Genomic DNA, 20,960 nt, shown 5'->3' with positions numbered 1-20,960 from the left:
TCACCTCAATACTACAATTATTAGATAACTTGATTTTCACTGTTTTTGAAATAGCTATTGAATATGATTCTAAATTTCTTTCTCTACAAAATGATATAAAATATGTAAGTCAGTAGGTGATGGGAACTGTATTAATTTTGTACTTGAAAATATTAGATGCTTGACTTTAAAATCATAAATGAATTAATTAAATAAAATAATATACTTACCTATCTCCAATATTTTATCATACCATTGGACATTATTTAATTGTTTCCAATTAGACAAGCACAATTTTCTATTTTTATTTTACATAATATTTATAGCCTAGATTTATGTAAATCAAGTCAAGTTTAAATTTCATTTTCCCAACAATGACTAAATCAGAGTTATCTAGTTGTAGTATTGAGGTGACGATATAATATCTATAAATATGTAGGCACCTATCGATTTGATAAAACCTGGTTGCATTTCCACTTTCAGCAGACTCTTTCTTGTTAAAATAACTACTATTAAGACACACGGAGGTAATTAAGTGCTTACACGCCAGGTAAATAAATAATGCGTGTTCTCTCTGAAATGCCTGTCATTTTTTCACCTGTAGGTACCTTGTAACTTGTAACCTATAATAACTAACTTATACGTTGTTAATTTATAACCTGTTCAGACAACACGAACGCTTAGTAGGAGCCGTCATCAATATTTGGTATACGACTTTACTTTGTAATAACTTAAGAAATTAATATTATTAATGAAACAAATAGATTTATTTGTATGGATGCATTACAGTAAGCCTTACGGTAATGTAAGTACACGTTATAACCTGCCTACCTCAAATTGGTGACCCCGAGACCGTCCCGGAAAATTATATACTTAGTCAACCAGTCCAAATTAATTTATTTTATACTTATGGAAGTACAAACAATCTGTTAATACATCCCCCCGTAGTAAATATTAAGTTAATCTTAAGATTGGTTAAACAGAAAATGTAGTACCTACTTGAGAGCGTACATAAGTGAAACGGCAAATAATTTTCAACTGTATGTGGAACGAAATTTCGGCCGCGTTGCCATTCGGAGAGCGTGAGTCGACCTGTTTGCGCGTCAATTTGTTTTGTGATGGCGTCGGAGGAATATATTCTTAAATTGTGTAAAGATGACTAAAAAACGTTCCGCATGTACTTGAAAAAGAAAACATGTCAATGAATATACTATTATTATTACGAATATAATAATAAACATAACATAAAAAGGACACATGTTGAATTTTTATTACAAATTATATCGCGTCATTGCACAATCCGCGCATCGCCTAGTCACGATCTTTTTAGACCATGCCTCAGCTGAGGTATAGCCTTAATGGATTTATAGAATTTAGCAATGGGTGACTCAAAGTTGTAAAAAAATTAGTCATGTTTCGTAGGTATTGAATAACATATTGAATTATTAACAAAAAGTTTGTGTCAAAACCATTATAATGGAGTTCTACCACGTAACTACCTACACTCTACACCGCAATTTGTAAATATTCAACCACATTAGTTAAATACGTGTGTACCTACGTTCTGTATTTATCCATGATATATATTTAAAAAAAACTGACTCCAGTATGAATGAACTATGACTAAAAATAATTGAATAATAATATTACTTAAGAATTAAATTGAAAAATATGAAATAATCGAACCTTTTGAATCCCGATATTTTAAAAAGTTCCGGTCTGAAACTCTGAATTCCAGTTGGTTCCAAAATACATAAAGGTTCCGATATTTGATTACAGTTCCATTCTTCCATTTGTACTATCGCAGTGGCGAATGGTGGAGGTAAGCTGCGGAGATACGACATGACAATAGTGCACACTAAACTTTAACAGTCATAATATGTACTTATTTGTTTCCACTGAAATAGAATTATTAAAATTGCAGATGGTATTGATTAGTTTCTAAAATTCAATAACCCCTCTCCTGCCTACCACAAACCATAATAGATATTAGACAGAAAATATTCTTCTATCTATAAAATATCTACAATTATGCCATTGATTAAACTATACATAATGTAATTTATAGATACCAACAATATTTTTTTTTTATTAATTATGGTTTAGTTAAGCAGGGATTAATCGAATTTTAAAAACCATCATGCCATTATTTGTATTCTAAGGACAATGCAAACAAATAAGTACCTATGACTGAAAAAGTGTCTATTATTTTTTTCCGATCTCCACAACATCTCTACTTTTATGGTTTGATCTAGGCTGGGTTTCATTAAATTTTAAATACTTACCAATTCCACCTGCAAATTGTATTCTTAGTTTAATGAAAACGAATAATAGTATGACTGACCAAAGTGTAGTGTGCTCTATCTATGTCGAATCTCCGTAGCTCACCTCCACCCTTCGCCACTACTAATTGGTGATGATTTTGGGATAATGAAGACGTACGTTCAATTAGTATACTAACTTGTTAACTGTGTATGTAATACAGTGTCAATTATTATTATTAAGAGTCACCAGTAGCCACATAATATAATATCTGTACAGTTACTTTTTGAACCCGCATTCTCCTCCATAATAATTCATGTTTTAGTGCAGGATCCCATAGACTTTTAGTATACACAATATGCGGAACGCATTCTGACAATTGGAATAGGTTCTAGGAGTCACCAAGATATATAATGTCGATGTTGCCAGGCGACATTAGTGGTCATTTTTTTTTATTGAGGTTTTAATTTTTTTTCTTATAATCCACCAAAAATTGTTCTGAGTTCTTCAATAAAACCATGACCGAATCAGGGATTGATTGAAAATGCAATAATTGTACCATGCCATCGGCATGGTTGTAGAACGGTTCGTCCCATTTGAAAAAATTAAAATAGCGGGTAGTGCAATGTGTTCAAAATTATCGATTCTTAGAATCCTCCTTGGCTTAAATTATTTTATTTAGTAGCATTTTTGTATTGAATCACACATATTGGTTTCTTTACTATATATATATGCATATGACATTAGTTTTAGTATTATGGTTAATCCAGAAACAGTGTAGGTTGCACATATAGGTAGGTGAATAAATGAAATAACGATAACCACTAACCATACTAATTACACATTTATTAAAAAAAAGAAACAACAAGTCAAGTGTTCAAACTGCTTTAAGTATCATGATCACAGTTTTTACAAACACTACTTACACATTTGCACAATGATATACATGTCAAAGCCGATTTCTTACAACTACGTGATGATGTACGTCAGTTAGAATTACATTTGCATGGTTTAACTAAATAATTTGGTAGAAGTTCATTCGTCATTTGTCTTGGATACAAATTATTTTCTCGTAACTCAGGGGGTGCACAGAGTGCAAAAACAGTTTGAAAAGCGCTGCAACACAGCGGCAAGCAGCACGAGAAGTCTGCGGTTTCTTTGATTTGACGCCAGCGCGGAATTTAATTAACTTCATGAATTATTATTTTCAAAATGGCTGTCCGCGGCGCTCGCTTACATTTTAATTGCCACTGAATGAGTTAAAATTTCACATATAAATGTGTTTCCCATACGGAGTTGTTTAATTTACGATCTGTCGTAAAGCCTGACTCCTAATACAAAGATAACTGAGATCATTTTATTGATACTTTGATAGAATAAAGGTATAAATTTAACATGTTAGTGTTTCTAATGAAGAGGTACAGGGATTTTTATATGTATGTTTCTTCCATAATGTAATCGCATGTCTACACACCGTGGACTTCAGTAATTGCTATAAAATTAGTTTCATCAGTACACATTAATTAATATGTTCTGTATATTAAGTACCTACTTACATATTTTGGAATTTTGAAATTCTACAGTGGATTCTCGTAGTTGTGCAAACAAGATCCAATCCATACGTGTAACATGTTGAGAAAATTCAATATTTGAGGGATGATTGATTTAAAAAATATGATTTGTGATTATTTAATTTAAACATCTGATGGGATACTTTAATAAAACCAAATAATCACACATCATTTTAAATCAATCTTAACTCAAATATTGAATTTTCTCAACATTTTGCACATGTGGGTTGGATCTTGTTTGCAGAAATACGTCCGATATATCTCTAACCTAACCTAAATAGATTCCACAAAAATTAATGTTTCATTTTTCCCCTGGCTGTTCAGTTTTGTCATGTCCGGTTACCATCTCGACAGTGAAGTCCCTAAACAAAATGCCGCCTCTATTTTTAGGTAGGTATCTTTCATCACCCCATCATGACTTCAATACCAAAGGAAACTGTAATTGTATGCATATAATATTAACCAACATAGATTAAATAAATACGTAGAAGTCCGGTTAAACAAAAAAAAATAGAAACTAGGTTGGTACTTATTGATTTATTTCAAAGGACCATATCGTCGTTCCCATTGAAAAAATGTATTTTGTATATTGTATTTTGCAATGGAAACGACGATATGATGATGCTTTATTACGGTTATTTTAAAGTCCTCGAAATTTTTATCACGTTTTTCTTAGCTCGTATTCTTGTTTGTCCGGTGGTTGTTTGTACTGTACAAATCTTGCAATCGATTTTTAACTAACTTCCCATCTAGCTAGACATTTGAAACTTTTAGAATATATCAAAGCACGATGCTAATGCATTCTTTTAATACTTTTAGCCATATTAAAGTAGAATTGAATTCATTTTCAGTTAATTCTGTTTTGTATGGATATGTATTTCAGAAAAATCCGTAAAAGGTAAAAGACTATTAGTGGTTGCTCCTATTAGTGGGTGGTCCTAGCAACTAAATTACTAATACATACGTGCGTTAGTATGGAAATCAAAATGAAATGTCAAAATGACATTTCAGTATTCTATATTTGTTTGTTTGTTTTTTATTTACTTCATATCAAGTGTTTGAGCATATTGAGCATAATAATTCAACAGAAATTTAAAAACGTTGTAAGTATATAAATTTTATCTTGCAATTATTATGTTTTTATTTAGCTCTTTTCAGTACCTATAACATATTGTGTTGACCATAAAGGGTACAGAGAGAAATGTGAAAGGAGATCTAAAAACAGCGTGAGGTCATACAAATCAGACTCAATCAGTGAGCTGAATTTTTTAATGGAAAAATAGTGTCATCATTACTACGTTGCGGTAGGTATTTCTATATGTACCAAATCATTATCCTCGATTTGCCGCCCTTCGAGTAACTGCCGCCTCTAAGAGACGCTCAATCTGCCTACACCCATGGAAATGTCACCGTGTCTCGTTCGTCGAAAGGGACCCCCACCTTTGATTCTGACTTTCACAGCCGCTAACTACAAGCTTACTATCAAATACCTCTTCAAAACGTCAATGAACACCGTTTTATTATCTCCCTGTAAGTTCCATGTTGTTCAATGTTTACCTACATACGTCCTACATGAGAACATGACCTATATCAGGGATGGCGAACCTATGGCACGCGAGATGATTTTGCATGGCACGCGAATGTTTCATTTTGAAGATAAAAGAAATTACTACCTACTATATATTACATCTATAAAAAAATAATGACGACATAGGCATGTGTATCTTTTTCGATTTTTCATATTATGTTTACCAATCGATGCGCAAACGGAAACGACGAAATCATGCATAAATGACAAATCGCATTGTATAAAAAATAGCAGGCAAATCCTGTTCAAGAATAATCATTACGTTTAATGTAAGTAAATTGTAAATAGTATAAAATTGCATACGTCGGTTCCTAGCATCAGGCAATTAAAAATAAAAATATTCAATCAACAAACCTTATGAAATTATTAATAATCGACATTCATTCAAATAATAACTGCTTGTTTTTTTGCATCAAACATAATCTCTAAAAATGGAAAACCATTCAGTGATGGAGAATATAATATTAAAGAAGAGTGGTTTAAATGCTTCCACGATATCTTTGAGAATTTTGAAAACAAGGAAAAGATATTCAAATAATAAAAGTTATGCATTTGGCTAGAAATACGGTGAAAGGTAGAATATCAAGAACTCAATTGTACCTACTGTTTAAACTTTTTTAATGGAATTCTTAAAAACTGCTTGGCACGTCAGACAGTCGAAACATATTATTTGAGAAATTTTGGCATGCGTACGTAAAAAGGTTCGCCATCCCTGACCTACATCATAATTATTATGAAGTGGTTTTTACTCATGAAAATTGCGTATACGTACATACGTGAAATTCAATTCAAAATAAGGCTGCGTCTAATGCCGGGTCCACACTGGCAACATGTCGCGCGATAACCTCGTTAAATTTTACGATAATTACCATACTTATCGTAAAATTTAACGAGGTTGTCGCTCGACATTTTGCCAGTGTGGACCCGGCATAACGCGCGAGATACCGACTTAAAAACACGATTGTTTGATTTATCTGTCTACTATAATTTTCAAATACTTACATTTAAAATTAATTATTTTCTAATTGCAGTAATTAAAGTGAATATGTACCAGGCGTGGCTAGACATATCTTTCTTACACATAATAGTAATTGTGTTATCGTGTGTTTATGGATATTCCCTCTCTACTTTTAGATTAGAAAATTGTAGAATGTATTCATTTATCTATACAAATAATAAATAATAATACGTAGGATTTTTTTTTGTGATTTTACCGAGGCTTTGACTGCGACTCGCTGTCATATCTAGGGGGATAAGGGGATCCGTCGATTAGGTCCTCACTCCTATTCTGTTAAATAACTTTACAATTTTGCCTAGCTCTTCCGTCTTACCCACCGCCAGGACACCTTTCAATTCGTCGACATTCTCATAGGATATCCGCAATTCGCAGCTGTACTCTGTGAAGTTCATATTTAGGGCATTGTAGTGCTATATGTACAATGTCCTCTAAAACATGACATTCATCGCAGAGTTGCGATTCGCTTCTTCCCATGAGGACATCAAATCTTGTGCCCATTGCTTGCCCTGTTCTTAGCCTCAGTATTAACTTAACTCATTCCTCGTCAAAGGAGACTCTACAAACCAGGGCACCTCTCGTGGTGATGGTAGAATAGACTTACTCCATTTACCCTTTTCTAATGATGCCCTATGGTGAAAATCTATCCACATACTTTGGCCCATTTTCTTTAATAAGGCGTAGGAATTAGTAGCATGTTTCAAAGAAAATTTTACCTTTTAAAATATTTCAAATGTCAGTTAGAATAGTTCTGCATTTAGCAGAAATTTAGAAGTGTATAAAAATAACATAATACCAGTTTGATCTTATATCGAAACAATCATTCTAATATTATGTATATAACTTTATAAGAAACGTACCTATATATAATATAAGTAGAAGTTATACATTATTCATGAGCATATTAAATGTCTTTACAATAACCACATTGTACGAACACTATTATGACAGCTTAACAAAATGGTAAATGATATCACACGCCATTAAAACATGTTGAAATCTTTTATCTTTAATATGCAACAACGCTCATTCATACACTTTCCTTCTTATGTGGTGACCGCACGATTTACTTTAATTGGGTTTTGATAATACAAATAGGCAAGTAAATTATTATTATACATTATAATTATCCAAAATAGCGACACCACACACAAACACAAGTTTTGTTATTAACAGCGAACCAATTAAACGTGTGACCTACTATAAATATTTAGGAACGTGGGTCAGTGAGAAATGGTATAAGTCTCGGGAAATAAAAGCTAGAATTGAGATTGCAAGGAGTGCCTTTCTCAAAATGAGACGCTTCCTTAGCAATGGAGATCTTAACCTAGGTCTGAGTCTGCATATGGTTCGTTGTTATGTTCTCTCAACTCTTTTCTATTGTATGAAAGTGTGGACGCAAAACCAAGAGATGACACGGTTAGTTGGAGCTTTCCAGATGTTGCTGTATAGACCAGTGGTTCTCACGTAAAATTTAACTGTGGCCGCACATTTGACAGTTCTATCGAAATGTCTGGTGGCCGCACCAAATTTCGCTTTTATTGTAATTGAAAAATTAAAGCTAAATTTTATTTACTAAAAAAATGGATCAATTTATTTACAGACAAGTCCATTTAATAAAAGACATTTGGACATTTTAGTACCTACATATCTATTTATTTAAAAATAATACACATGGAAATTCCTCAATAGGTACTCCTTTTTTCCAATGCGAGCCGCATGGCTGCTTCTAAATTTACATCTGTCAACTGGCTTCGATATTTGTTTTTTTATGAAGTGCATTAAACTGAATGATCTTTCACAATATACAGTAGTATGAAAAATCGACTATATTAATTATGCAATTTTTGCCAATTCTTTGAATTGACTTGATTCTTGGTCAACGTACCTATAACTTCAACCAAAATTTTTCAACTGTGGTATTATTGAAATGGTTTTTAAGTACTTGATCACGGCTCATTTCCAATAACGCATATTTAACGTTAGCCCAGTTAATTAAATTAAATATTGAAAATTATGTTAATCTCGTTTGTAGTCCTATGAAATTTTCATCTGCCATCATCTGAAAAGGCGAAGTTACGAAAGAAAGATTTTTAAACAAATTCAATTCGTTGAACCTTTTATCAAGTTCCAGATTTAGAGATTGAAGACTTTCTATTATTTTAAACTTAAATTTTAATTTAGAAGTTGTGTTCCTAATTTTATCTATGAAATCGCTAAAAGAAGACGAAATAGAAAAATTGTCATTTTCAACTTCTGACACGAGACTTTTCACTGAGTGTATCTCTCTCTCTGGAATACGATAAGGTCGATAAGTATTTAAATAAAATGGTGATGACTCTTTCCATATTTGGTCCCATATTTACAGAGCGTTAGAGCGGACACTTTTTTGAGTTGCTCCGCTCCGGGACCTAATACTTGCTCCTACTCCGCTCCCGGGTCTTCTCCGCTCCAGGTAAAAAGTTTGAATAAGTATTATATGTATGTAAGTATACAAATGTTACTGAAATAAGTAGTTTTATAATAATCGTCATTTTCATTATTAATTCTATTAAGCAAAAAATCCGACAAGCAAATCGTCTCTCATTATTTGCCTTATTTGTCAAAAAAGTGAGGTTATTTATCACTCGGCAGTGTTGCCATATTTCAAATAATTCCAGGTTGCAGTGTCAAAATATACTATTTTCATTGGATTTTAGGACGATAATTTAATAATAAAAAAAACAACATCCGGAGCATATGAGCACTACAAATTTTCGGTGCTCCGGTTCCGCTTCTGCTCCGGGTAAAATCCCATTGCTCCAGTGCTCCGTGCTCCAGCTCCGAGCTCCGCTCCAACGCTCTGCATTTAAACAAAATAAATGCGTGAAATTGTTTTGTTAAGTCAGAAACGGACTATTTCACACATGATCTCATCACAAAAACACATTGTGAATCGTTTGAGTGTGGAACAAAATTTAAGACAAGTCATGTTTATTCAACCAATTTCATAATTTTTTAAATATTATTCTGTAAAGCGCTGGTGGCCCGAGCAAAATTCTCAGGTGGCCGCATGCGGCCACCAGAGCCACACATGAGAACCACTGGTATAGACGCATCCTCAAAATTCCTTGGACTGACCAGCAGCCCTATGTTCTAACTAGTGATATCAAGTCACCCGACGACATGGCGTAATTGTGACGTCAGCCAATACACGCTCGAGGCAAGCCGCCCAACACACACTGCTCACCATAGATATTATTACGCTGAAACACCTATTTGTGTATGGGGACAATGAATAACGCCAGAATTTGACTAGCGTTATTTTCTCGAATGCTATTATCACTCCGTTAGTACGTCACAATGATGTCATATGACGTCATGTCGACCGGGCGACTACAACTCGTAAGTTCTAACATAAGGCCCCAGGTGACAAATGTTGAATTCTCAATCGAATGGGAAAAGACCAAGTAGTTCTGCGTAGTATCAAATCCAGGAAATTACTGTCCAACAAGAAGATTTAGGCATAAGCCGGAAGTCGCTCTCGTCGATATAATAGGAGGAGCTTGTTTAGTTCACAGTTGTAATACGTGGATAACTCGTCGCTAACCGAAAGGCGCTATAATCGAAAATGGGAGGAGCATGTTAGTTCACAGTTTTAACACGTAGCCAAGAAGATTTTGTTGGACTATACAGTATATTTTCTACCCTCTTTTATCTGCAACACCTATCCACCGCCCAAAGTAGTCTCCCACAGTATAAACATATTTTTATTCGTATTTCAAGTTTGATTCACAATATCTGGTCGCCTTAATAACTGCCTTGCAACACTGAAAGCAGAAATACTAAAGACAGATAATTTACGGTTCAGGCAATCTCGAACGTTGATAAATAATGCAATATTTATATCTTTGTCATAATCAGTAGGCAGGCCGTAAGCGGGAAGCATTAATTTGATCATTTAATTTGCCGGCCATAATTTTCCGCCTCACACATTCGATTTCAACGAATGAATTGCCTTAGGGCACCCCCACACGATAGTTATTATCCTATTTTATAAATTTAATAATTATTGTTGTTTATTACGCTAATATTAATGACGAATGATGTTGATACAGTGCTTGTTAACACCATTATTTAATTGATTAATTAAAATACTAGCTGCCTGGAACAAATCCCTACGGGAGCAAATGTGGTGTGATATAAAATTCGCTATTTCCTAATGAAAAATAAAATTAGAATACTGGAAAAGACAGATAACTGTTAAGAAATAACTTGTAGATAATTTTAATATTAAATTGACGAGATGCAGATATTGTGTAAACATTGTGATTTTTTTATATGATTAATAACTACTTACCTTGTTTTGGTCAGTACTTTCTTTCATGTCATAATAATTTGATGAGTTCATTTATCTACGTAAAAATGGTGAATATTTGTTTATGAGCATTATAGAAGTAAATTGCATGTGCTAGATTTTGTTTATCAAAAATAAATTATCACGAATATAGTTTCAAAAAGGACCCCCCCCTCCATACCATGTTTCTATGTGCGCACCTGCACGTTGGTATAACGTTAAAACAAAACGGATCACTGGGTCTATTCTATACACAAGGCGGCTATCGATGGTAGTTTATCATATGTATGTAAGTATTGATGTACTATAATAATTGTTACAATAAGTTGGCCGTCTAAACTGTCAAAACTGTCTATCCCGCTCTAAAAGGTAACGCAGCCAAGATAGGGGCTGGTAAAACATTGCATTTTTAGACAGTTTACAGTGTTTAGAGACGATTAACTTATTGTAAAATTAGCCTTTCAATACATAAATATGATAAACTATCGTCGATAGCCGCCTTATGTATAGAATAGATCCGCAGAAGCAGTAAATAGTGTATGAAATCGACTAACCTAAGATTTTCCTCGAGTTTTCACCCTCTATGAATTGAGTAGGTTATTAGTTTAAGTTATGTTACTTTAATGAAAAAAATACAGCAATGAATATAGATAATGATATACACGTCCCTTGACACACTTAAAACTTAACAATGGTATGATTAATAACAATATATTGATAATTATGTTATAAAAAATATAAATCGGATGTTTTCGGTAATTTACTTTTTTAACATCTTGATATTTAAAATATACAATCAATTTAAATTATACATACATAATATTATTAAATATTATATTGTATTCATGCTTGAATTTTTAAATTCAAAAAAATATAACGTGTTAAATAATCACTTCCCACAAATACATTTCTTAATTTACATAAATCTTTCAGATATTCATAGAATATCTACTAAAAAATGAGCAAAATTGAAAAACACATTATTTCTTACCTTGACATAAACAATAAATCTTTATGTGTTATTTTAATTTTGTTTACTGCGGTGATTGGTGTAATCAAGAAGATTGCGAAGCTATTGAAAAAAAAATCACAATCGAAATGTATGTGTATTGCCAAAACTGTTTTGGGTCAAAGTTTAACTGATTTCACTATCAATCAGATGAGCAAAAAATGTATTCAAGAGTTATGATTATTTTGACCCCATCTGTAGGTAAATTTATCTATTTTTATTTCATTCAAATGTGTCAATAAAAATACACATTAGCACAACGCCATAACAATAAATAATATGTACTATAGTAAGAACAAAAGCATCTAAAATAATATTATATTATAAGTATCGTTTTATAGTTGACAACAAAAGAAGGTGTTCTTCAAGGGTTAAATCTTGGACCATTTTTTGTTGATACAACATTATTAAAATTTTACATCTAATATTTTCCAGTTCATATTGGACGAGTGATATCAGTGGCGAAGGGTGGAGGTAGCCTGTTAAGATCCGACATAAATAGTGCACATTAAACTTTGACAGTCATACGTATTTGTTTTTATTGAACTAACGCTACAATTTACAGATGGTGTTAGTTAGTTTTTAAAAATCAATTAAACCTTGCCTAAACCAAACCATAGTAGTTTTGGTATGTTATGGGCGATTCGACATAATGGTGTACACTTTTTCATTCATTCATAGGTATTTTGTTTTCGTTGAATTAAGAATAGATACCTACATATTATTACACATGCTGTTGGTTAGTTTTTTAATATTCATTAAGCCTTGCCAAACCAAACCATAGTAAAATAAAAAATATCATTAGGTATCTTTCATTATTATTATCCTAAGAGATTTTGGAAAATTCGCTAACAGCTCATTTAAGCGACATTTTATTGTTATTTTTACATCTTCACTTCGAAATGTGCGCTATCGATTCATCTACCGTTTGAATTGACCACATTTCACAAATTTTCAATGATTTTACAGGTACTTGACGTTTATATCCGATATTTTCTTACACACCGTATACGATCGCCATATTTACTGTCCACGCCTGTCAGAATGACGTCTTCGTCGCTTAAGACCTTCTAATCCTTTATTTGACAAACGAATTCGATTATTTTTATTCAAATATCGTAATGTAGGCATTGGCGCACTTTTTTCCAGTGAAAAAACCATAATCCTGATACAATTTACTACGTATAATATCTAATGACAGCGGGGTACGCCACTGACGGCCATTTCATAGATAACGTGATATTCGAAATTTGATTTTTTTAAAATACTTTGTGGCTGTTCACTCAATCCTTTTTTATTAAATAATTACCTAGGCTACTAATTTCCATACTAAAAAAGTTGCCATTGCAAACAATGAAAGAAATTAATACGAATTGTTATAGTTATCAAAATGTGTGATAATGTATAATATCTACCTATTTTTTTCGTCCCTATCATCATCAATCTTGACCTATACACTGCTGGATGAAGGCCTCCTCAGCCTTATTCTACTCCTTACTTACACATGAATTGTTATATTTATCAAAATCAGTGATATAATATTATTATCTACCTATCTATATATAATGCCATTATTATCACGAGCCTCAATAAATCCACTGCTGGATGAAGGCCTCTCTACGTTGATTGTATTCTTGACAGTATTGAATTTCTAATGTTATTTATCTACATATTCATATCGTCATCATAATCATCATCATCAACTAGGATCAATCCACTACTGGATGAAGGGTTCCGCAACCTGATTCTACTACTATCAGTTTAACGAATTTGCGATATTATACCTATTTCTATCATTCTTATATCATCGACCTGAACCAATCCACTGCTGGATAATGGCCTCCCTAGCCCGGTTCTACTCCTTTCTGTCATATGAATTGCTGTATTTATCAAAATCGGTGATATTATATTTAAAAACATATTCATATCGTCATCATCATCATCAACCAGGATCCATCCACTGCTTAATAAAGACCTCCCTAGCCTGATTCTACTCCTTTTGTCATATGAATGTATGTATTTATCAAAATCTGTGATATTATATGTATCATCTACACATTCATATCGTCATCATCATTATCATCATTATCATATACCTGAACCAATCCACTGCTTAATAAAGACCCCCTTAGCCTAATTCTCCTCCTTTCTGTCATATGAATTTCTGTATTTATCAAAATCGGTGATATTATATTTATCTACATATTCATATCGTCATCATCATCATCATCATCGACCTGAACCAATCCACTGTTTAATAAAGACCTCCCTAGCCAGATTCTACTCCTTTCTGTCATATGAATTTCTGTATTTATCAAAATCGGTGATATTATATTTATTTACATATTCATATCGTCATCATCATCATCATTGACCTGAACCAATCCACTACTTAAAGACCTCCTTAGCCTGATTCTACTCCTTTCTGTCATATGCATTGCTGTATTTATCAAAATCGGTGATATTATATTTATCTACATATTCATATGGTCATTATCATTATCATCATCATTGACCTGAACCAATCCACTGCTTAATAAAGACCTCCCTAGCCAGATTCTACTCCTTTCTGTCATATGAATTGCTGTATTTATCAAAATCGGTGATATTATATTTATCTACATATTCATATCGTCATCATCATCATCATCGACCTAAACCAATCCACTGCTTAATAAAGACCTCCCTAGCTTTATTCTACTCCTTTCTGTCATATGAATTGCTGTATTTATCAAAATCGGTGATATTATATTTATTTACATATTCATATCGTCATTATCATCATTATCATCATCATCATCATCGACCTGAAACAATCCACTGCTTAATAAAGACCTCGCTAGCCTGATTCTACTCTTTTCTGTCATATGAATTTCTGTATTTATCAAAATCGGTGATATTATATTTATTTACATATTCGTATCGTCATCATCATCATCATCGACCTAAACCAATCCACTACTTAAAGACCTCCTTAGCCTGATTCTACTCCTTTCTGTGATATGAATTTCTGTATTTATCAAAATCGGTGATATTACATTTATCTACATATTCATATCGTCATCATCATCAACCAGGATCAATTCACTGCTGGATGAAGAGTTCCGCAACCTGATTCTACTACTATATTATACCTATTTCTATCGTCCTTATCATCATTGACCTGAACCCATCTATTGCTGGATAAAGGCCTCCCATGCCTGATTCTACTCCTTTCTGTCATTTGAATTGCTGTATTTATCAAAATCGGTGATAATATATTATATCTATTTGTATTTCCATTATCATTATGAGCCTGAATCAATCCACCGGTGGATGAAGGCCTCTCTAAGTTGTTTGAATTTCTGTCGGTCATATGAATTGCTAGATTTATCAAAATTGCTGATATTATATTTACCCATTCATAATATCGTCATTATCATCATCAACCAAGATTAATCCACTGCTGGATGAAGGTTATCCCTTCCTAATTCTACTCTTCTTGGTCATATAAACTGCAATATTTTTCTAAATTTGTGATTTTATTTACCTACCCATTTATATTGTCATTATCGTCATCAACCTGTATCAATCCACTGCTGGATGAAGGCCTCTTTAAGCTGATTCCACATCTTTAGGTCTTATAAATTCCTATTCTTATCAGATATAATATGTATTGCTTCATAATTAATCAACATTTGTCTCGATATGAATATCCCGCACCGGGAAACTATATTGTTAAAGGTTAATTTTTAAATCAAAATATGATTTTTTAAATATTATTCTATGGCTCCAAGCATTTATTTATAGACAATGAAACAAAATAATGTTTAAATTTATTTTTATGCTGCTAACTTTTTTCCATTATGTAAATGGGACCCGAAAGAGATTAATATTCGCGTTATATTGGATCGCTATTAATGATAATCACGATTGAGATGTATAATTATTTATCATATTTAAATGCACATACCTACATATATATTGTAGTAAAATTAAAATGACAGTGGTATCAATCAGCGATTGCCAGCTGTTCTGCTAGGCTTAGCAGTCTGAAATGGTGTCAGATGATATTGAGAAGGCCAGACTCCAGAATAGACTACGCACATGACTCCAAATTTGTATTGGCAGTGACGACATGCAGATCGTAAAACTGACAAATCAGATAAATTTTCAGTTGTCTGACGTGAATGAAAATCTATCCCGAAGGGAAAACTATGGCGCCGTCTATACACACTTTACAATTATTATATTAAAATCCAACACCAAGTCACTATGATGAAAAGCTGTCTGCAAGACCTAGCGAGACAGACTGGCGAGAGCCAGCTGGCTCAGCTAGTCTCCTATATATTATTATCCTAAGAGATTTTGGAAAACGCACCATATTTTTTATTTAAATACCGTTTTGTTGATTTTCAAAGGAATTCACTTCAATTTTTAGAATCCTAAATCTACTTCCATTTGAATCCGGCACAATATGATAAAACTCGACACAATCACAGATACTATCGTTTTTAAATCGCGTTTTATATCCGTCACCATACATTTTCGCATCTTGCCGACCATCTACCACAAATCAATTATAATGTCGCTTAATACTTTCTATATAATCGAATTTTCACAAATCTGAATTAATATTCCACAAAACTATTCAAATCTGTAAGATGCACATTGGCGTGCTACAAGAATGAAATGCATATTTCCTCACTAATTACTACTAAAATATAATCTAAAACCACTTCACTGCCACTTATCTGTCAAACTAATAGACTAACGATTGTCGTTTGTTTTCTTTTGCGAACGTTTTCATTTGACGTATCAGATTTCAAATTTAGAATTTGCAGGAATAATCGAAAAAATGTGACATTTCTATTAGCACCCATAAATAATCAATTTCAATCAAGACATTTATTGTAAGATGAAGATAATTTTAATATTTCCACCAATAAATTGAATAAATATAGGTACATATTACGCTCTTCTCAATATTCAAGTCGACTGTGATCTGACAATAGTATCCATCTGCAGTTTTGGCGAATTCTAGGTTATTGGTGTATTTTGTACAAAATGGTGACGGATCGAATGGAAATATTATTGTTCTACGAAAAAAATCCTAAAATGCTCAAATTTGACGTGGAAAATAGTGTCTATCTGCATCGAAGTGTCTAGAAACTAAAAAGAAATATTATCTATCTGCTTGATTTATTTTATTATGGCATTACAATTTTCATACATCTTTAAAATGACTGTTTTAGTACTAATATTAAGTCAATTCACTTGAAAAATATAAATAATACTGATACCGACAAAAACGGTTTTTTGAACCCCCTGAAAAATTGACTATAAATGTCAGATAGATACTATTGTCCGATCAACGTCGAAGTATCACACACATCCATATAAAATAGATAGGTAGTTATCGTGATTCAGTAATAATTGTATTATTTTTACATTTCAGTAGGTAAATGAAATTTATGTGACGTTTAATACAAGTAATTAAACATTAATAATGTTTAGGTATATATTTTATAATAATAATTACATATAAGATTACAGTAACCTTTCATCTTCTTTTATATCATTAGTAACTATTAATATTAATAAAAATTAAATTACAATAATGTTTCTTTTGATAATGATAATATTATGCATGTTGTTTGCTATTTCATCTTTTATTTCTTTTAAGTGAAATTTATACTTATAGTCAAATATAGTCGATTATGACCTTTATACGACACAATTAGGTACAATAAGTAAGTACCTACCTGTTTCTTTTTCCATTTTTGTACATGATAAAAATAATATTTTTTTTATTCCCCAAAAAGATAATTTAAAATAAGCTAAAATAATAATAATTTCAGCATGTTGGAATTTATTCATTAGTATATTAAGAACTTACGAATTTTAAAATAATGTACCATTTTTGCTCCTAAGCAAAGCATATGGACACACCCCTTCAGAGTGGTAATTACGAGTATATTAAAAGAAGTAGTATAAAGAGTATATTAGGAGAAGAAATAGTGGGGACAATCTAAGGGGATCCTATTGAATAAATAAAACGTATTATAACGCAATAATCTAAATGTATGAAAAATAAGACTATCCTGCAGTGGCGATGGGTGGAGGTAGGGTGGATCCACCATAGATAGTACAGACTAACCTTTGTTAGTTATACGTATTTATTTACATTGAACTAAGACTACAATTTACAGATGGTGTTGGTTAGTTTTTAAAATTCAATTAAACCCTGGGAAACCAAGCCATACTACGCATCTGTATATAAAATATTTAAAATTATGCCATTAAATCATACATCATTTTGGATATTTAATAGATAGAATAATATTTTTACTACTATTGTTTGGTTTAGGCAGGGTTTAATGAATTATAAAAAACTAACCAACAACATGACGTGTAATGTATGTTCTTAGTTTAACGAAAATAAATAAGAATGAATGAGAAAGTGCAATATATAAACATATTAGGTATATTCTATTAAAATGTCAGTGGTAGCAATCGGCGATTGCCAGCTGTACTGCTAGGCCTATCAGTCTGAAGTGGTGTCAGACGATATTGTAAAGGCCAGACTCCAGAATAGACTGCATATGACCCCGAATTTATATTGGCAGTGACGACTTGCAAATCGTATAACTGACAAATCAGCGAAATGTCAAACTGTCTGAGATGAATGAAAATCTATCACGAAGGGAAAACTATGGCGCCGCCTATGCATACTTCACAATTATATTAATATTCAATACCGCCAAGCCGTCTGCAAGACCTAGCGAGACAGACTGGCGAGAGTCAGCTGGCTCAGCTAGTATCTATAAAATATTCAAAACTACGTATGCTTTAATGGCATAATTTTAGATATTTTATAGATAGACGATTATTTTTTGACTATTATCTATTATGACTTGGTTTCGCAGTATTTGCTTGAATTTTAAAAAACTTACTACAACCATCTGTAAATTGTAGAGTTAGTTCAGAGAAAACAAACACTAATTACCTACATTAGAAATTGCGAGCATCATTTGTATATTCACACAAGGTGCAGAACTAACCTGCCATTGGTATTTCCAATTGGTTTAAATACTAGAGTATTTTACTGGGGGTACGATATGTATGAAAATTTAATATTATGAAATTACTATAAAATAGGGAAACTACACTTCGCGTTTGTATATTACAACGTTTTTCTTAGCTCGTATTCTTATTTGTCCGGTACAAATATTGCAATCGATTTTTAACTAACTTCCCGACTAGCTAGACATTTAAAACTTTTAGAATAAGTATATCAGAACACGATGCCAATGCATTTTTTTAATACTTTAAATAGAATTAAATTCATTTTCAGTTAATTCTGTTTTATATGAAAAGTTATTTCGAAACCATTATTGGTTGCTAAGGGTCTGGGCTGTAGCAACTAAATTATTAAATATACGTGCGTTACTATGGAAATCAATATGACATTTCAGTATTATTTCTATCAAGTACAAATTTTTTTGATCGTTTAAGCTAGTCAAGTCAAGTTTATATGATTCAACAGAAAATTTAAAAACGTTGTATATAAAAAGTTCTTTTTATCTTGTAAATTATTTATCAATTAGGTTAGAGGATTTTTATTATTATTTCATGAATTTAAATAGGTATTATTAATTTATTAAAACTTGAAGTGTCCCGGTGTCAAATTGATTAAAGTAATATTCACGGAAATCATGTTTTAATTACTTAGAGTAAATATTAAGTAAATCCCTTGCACACCTCTGAAATGAACTGGCGGCATTAATACAACTTGAAATATGACTGGCTAAAGACTGTATAAACTGAAATTTACAATTCATAAAACATGATGTTGTGTGTAGATTGTGTTAGGGCCTTCACTCGCTTCGTGATGCCAAGAACTGGCATTTACATATATATGTATGTATGAATGCCGTGTGGTGAATGTAAACGTGTCCCAATGTCCACACAATAAATAAAAAAAAATATTTATTATAGAATATAAATGAATTGTGAGAGTTTCACTAGGTACTTCAAATACAGATAAAAATTTATTCTTCGGAAAATGACTATTTTAACAATGACTATGATACTTACTAGTATTACCACAGAATAGATAATAAATAGAATTCCAATAGGCAATATTCAATATACTTACTACATTTTGATGCAGGGTATTTTACCACTGCACGACTGTAATAACACTAATAACAAACTACGCCTCATTTTGAAGTATGGGGATTCACATAAGTGTACTCTTTCTCTTACTCATGATGTAGGCCATGATTGATGAAATTCGAATCAATCATCTAATATAACGAAGTCACGAGGATTTCATAACTCACTGAACGTAGGTTCACACTTTTTATATTTTCAAAACATAATTCCACGACGAAAATCCATCCCGCGATCTCGTTGGATAATGTTCCTATCCCACCACACAATATTACTCTACTTTACCAATATGTAACTAGAAGAGCCAGCTGTCTCGCTAGGTCTTGTAGACAGCTTGGCGTCCTAACGACGTGTTAGTGGATTTTAATATAATTGTGAAATAAATCTAAAAAACATATATGCGTACGTTGATGGCTCAGTAGTTTTCTTTTTGGAATGGATGTTCACTCACCTCGAACAATGTAACATTTCGCTGATTTGTCACTTTAACGATTTGCAAGTTGTAATTATTACAGTGGTATAATTAGAATAATAGCAAGTAGTGTAGGTATACTAATATGATCTTGACTTACAACTCATTCACCGCTGATTAGATAATGATTTTTAATTACCACTTTTAAAATGCACGTTAATTACATCGATCGGCCGCCTGGTCATTACGCGCCAGGTGCGTCTTCAGCGTCCAAAGTATTAAGCTAACTTTACCAATGAAAACAAGGCGTCATGAGTATCACTATAAATAATTATATCAGTGACTATTAAAACTTCATATGAATCATACAAATAAATAAATAGTGAACCTTGCATTTGCTAGTATTTTAATTAATTATTTTGCACGTCTTGATTAATGACAGCATTTTAATTCTCTGATATTTTATATAATAAATTATTATTTAAAATACCCGGTTAGCACATAATTCACAGTTCACAGAATGTCCAGATAAAATTGTAATTTATTCAAAAATCGTAAGAAATTGTTTATAACGAAGCGGTTATTAATCAATAATAATTATTATTATGTGTTAGGAAGTCTTTTGTTCGGT

The sequence above is a fragment of the Rhyacophila brunnea genome, unplaced genomic scaffold (assembly GCF_057557595.1).
Source record: "Rhyacophila brunnea isolate RB1 unplaced genomic scaffold, BYU_Rbru_1.0 scaffold_10, whole genome shotgun sequence".
NCBI lineage: Eukaryota > Metazoa > Arthropoda > Insecta > Trichoptera > Rhyacophilidae > Rhyacophila > Rhyacophila brunnea.
Note: the sequence above shows the minus strand (reverse complement) of the source record.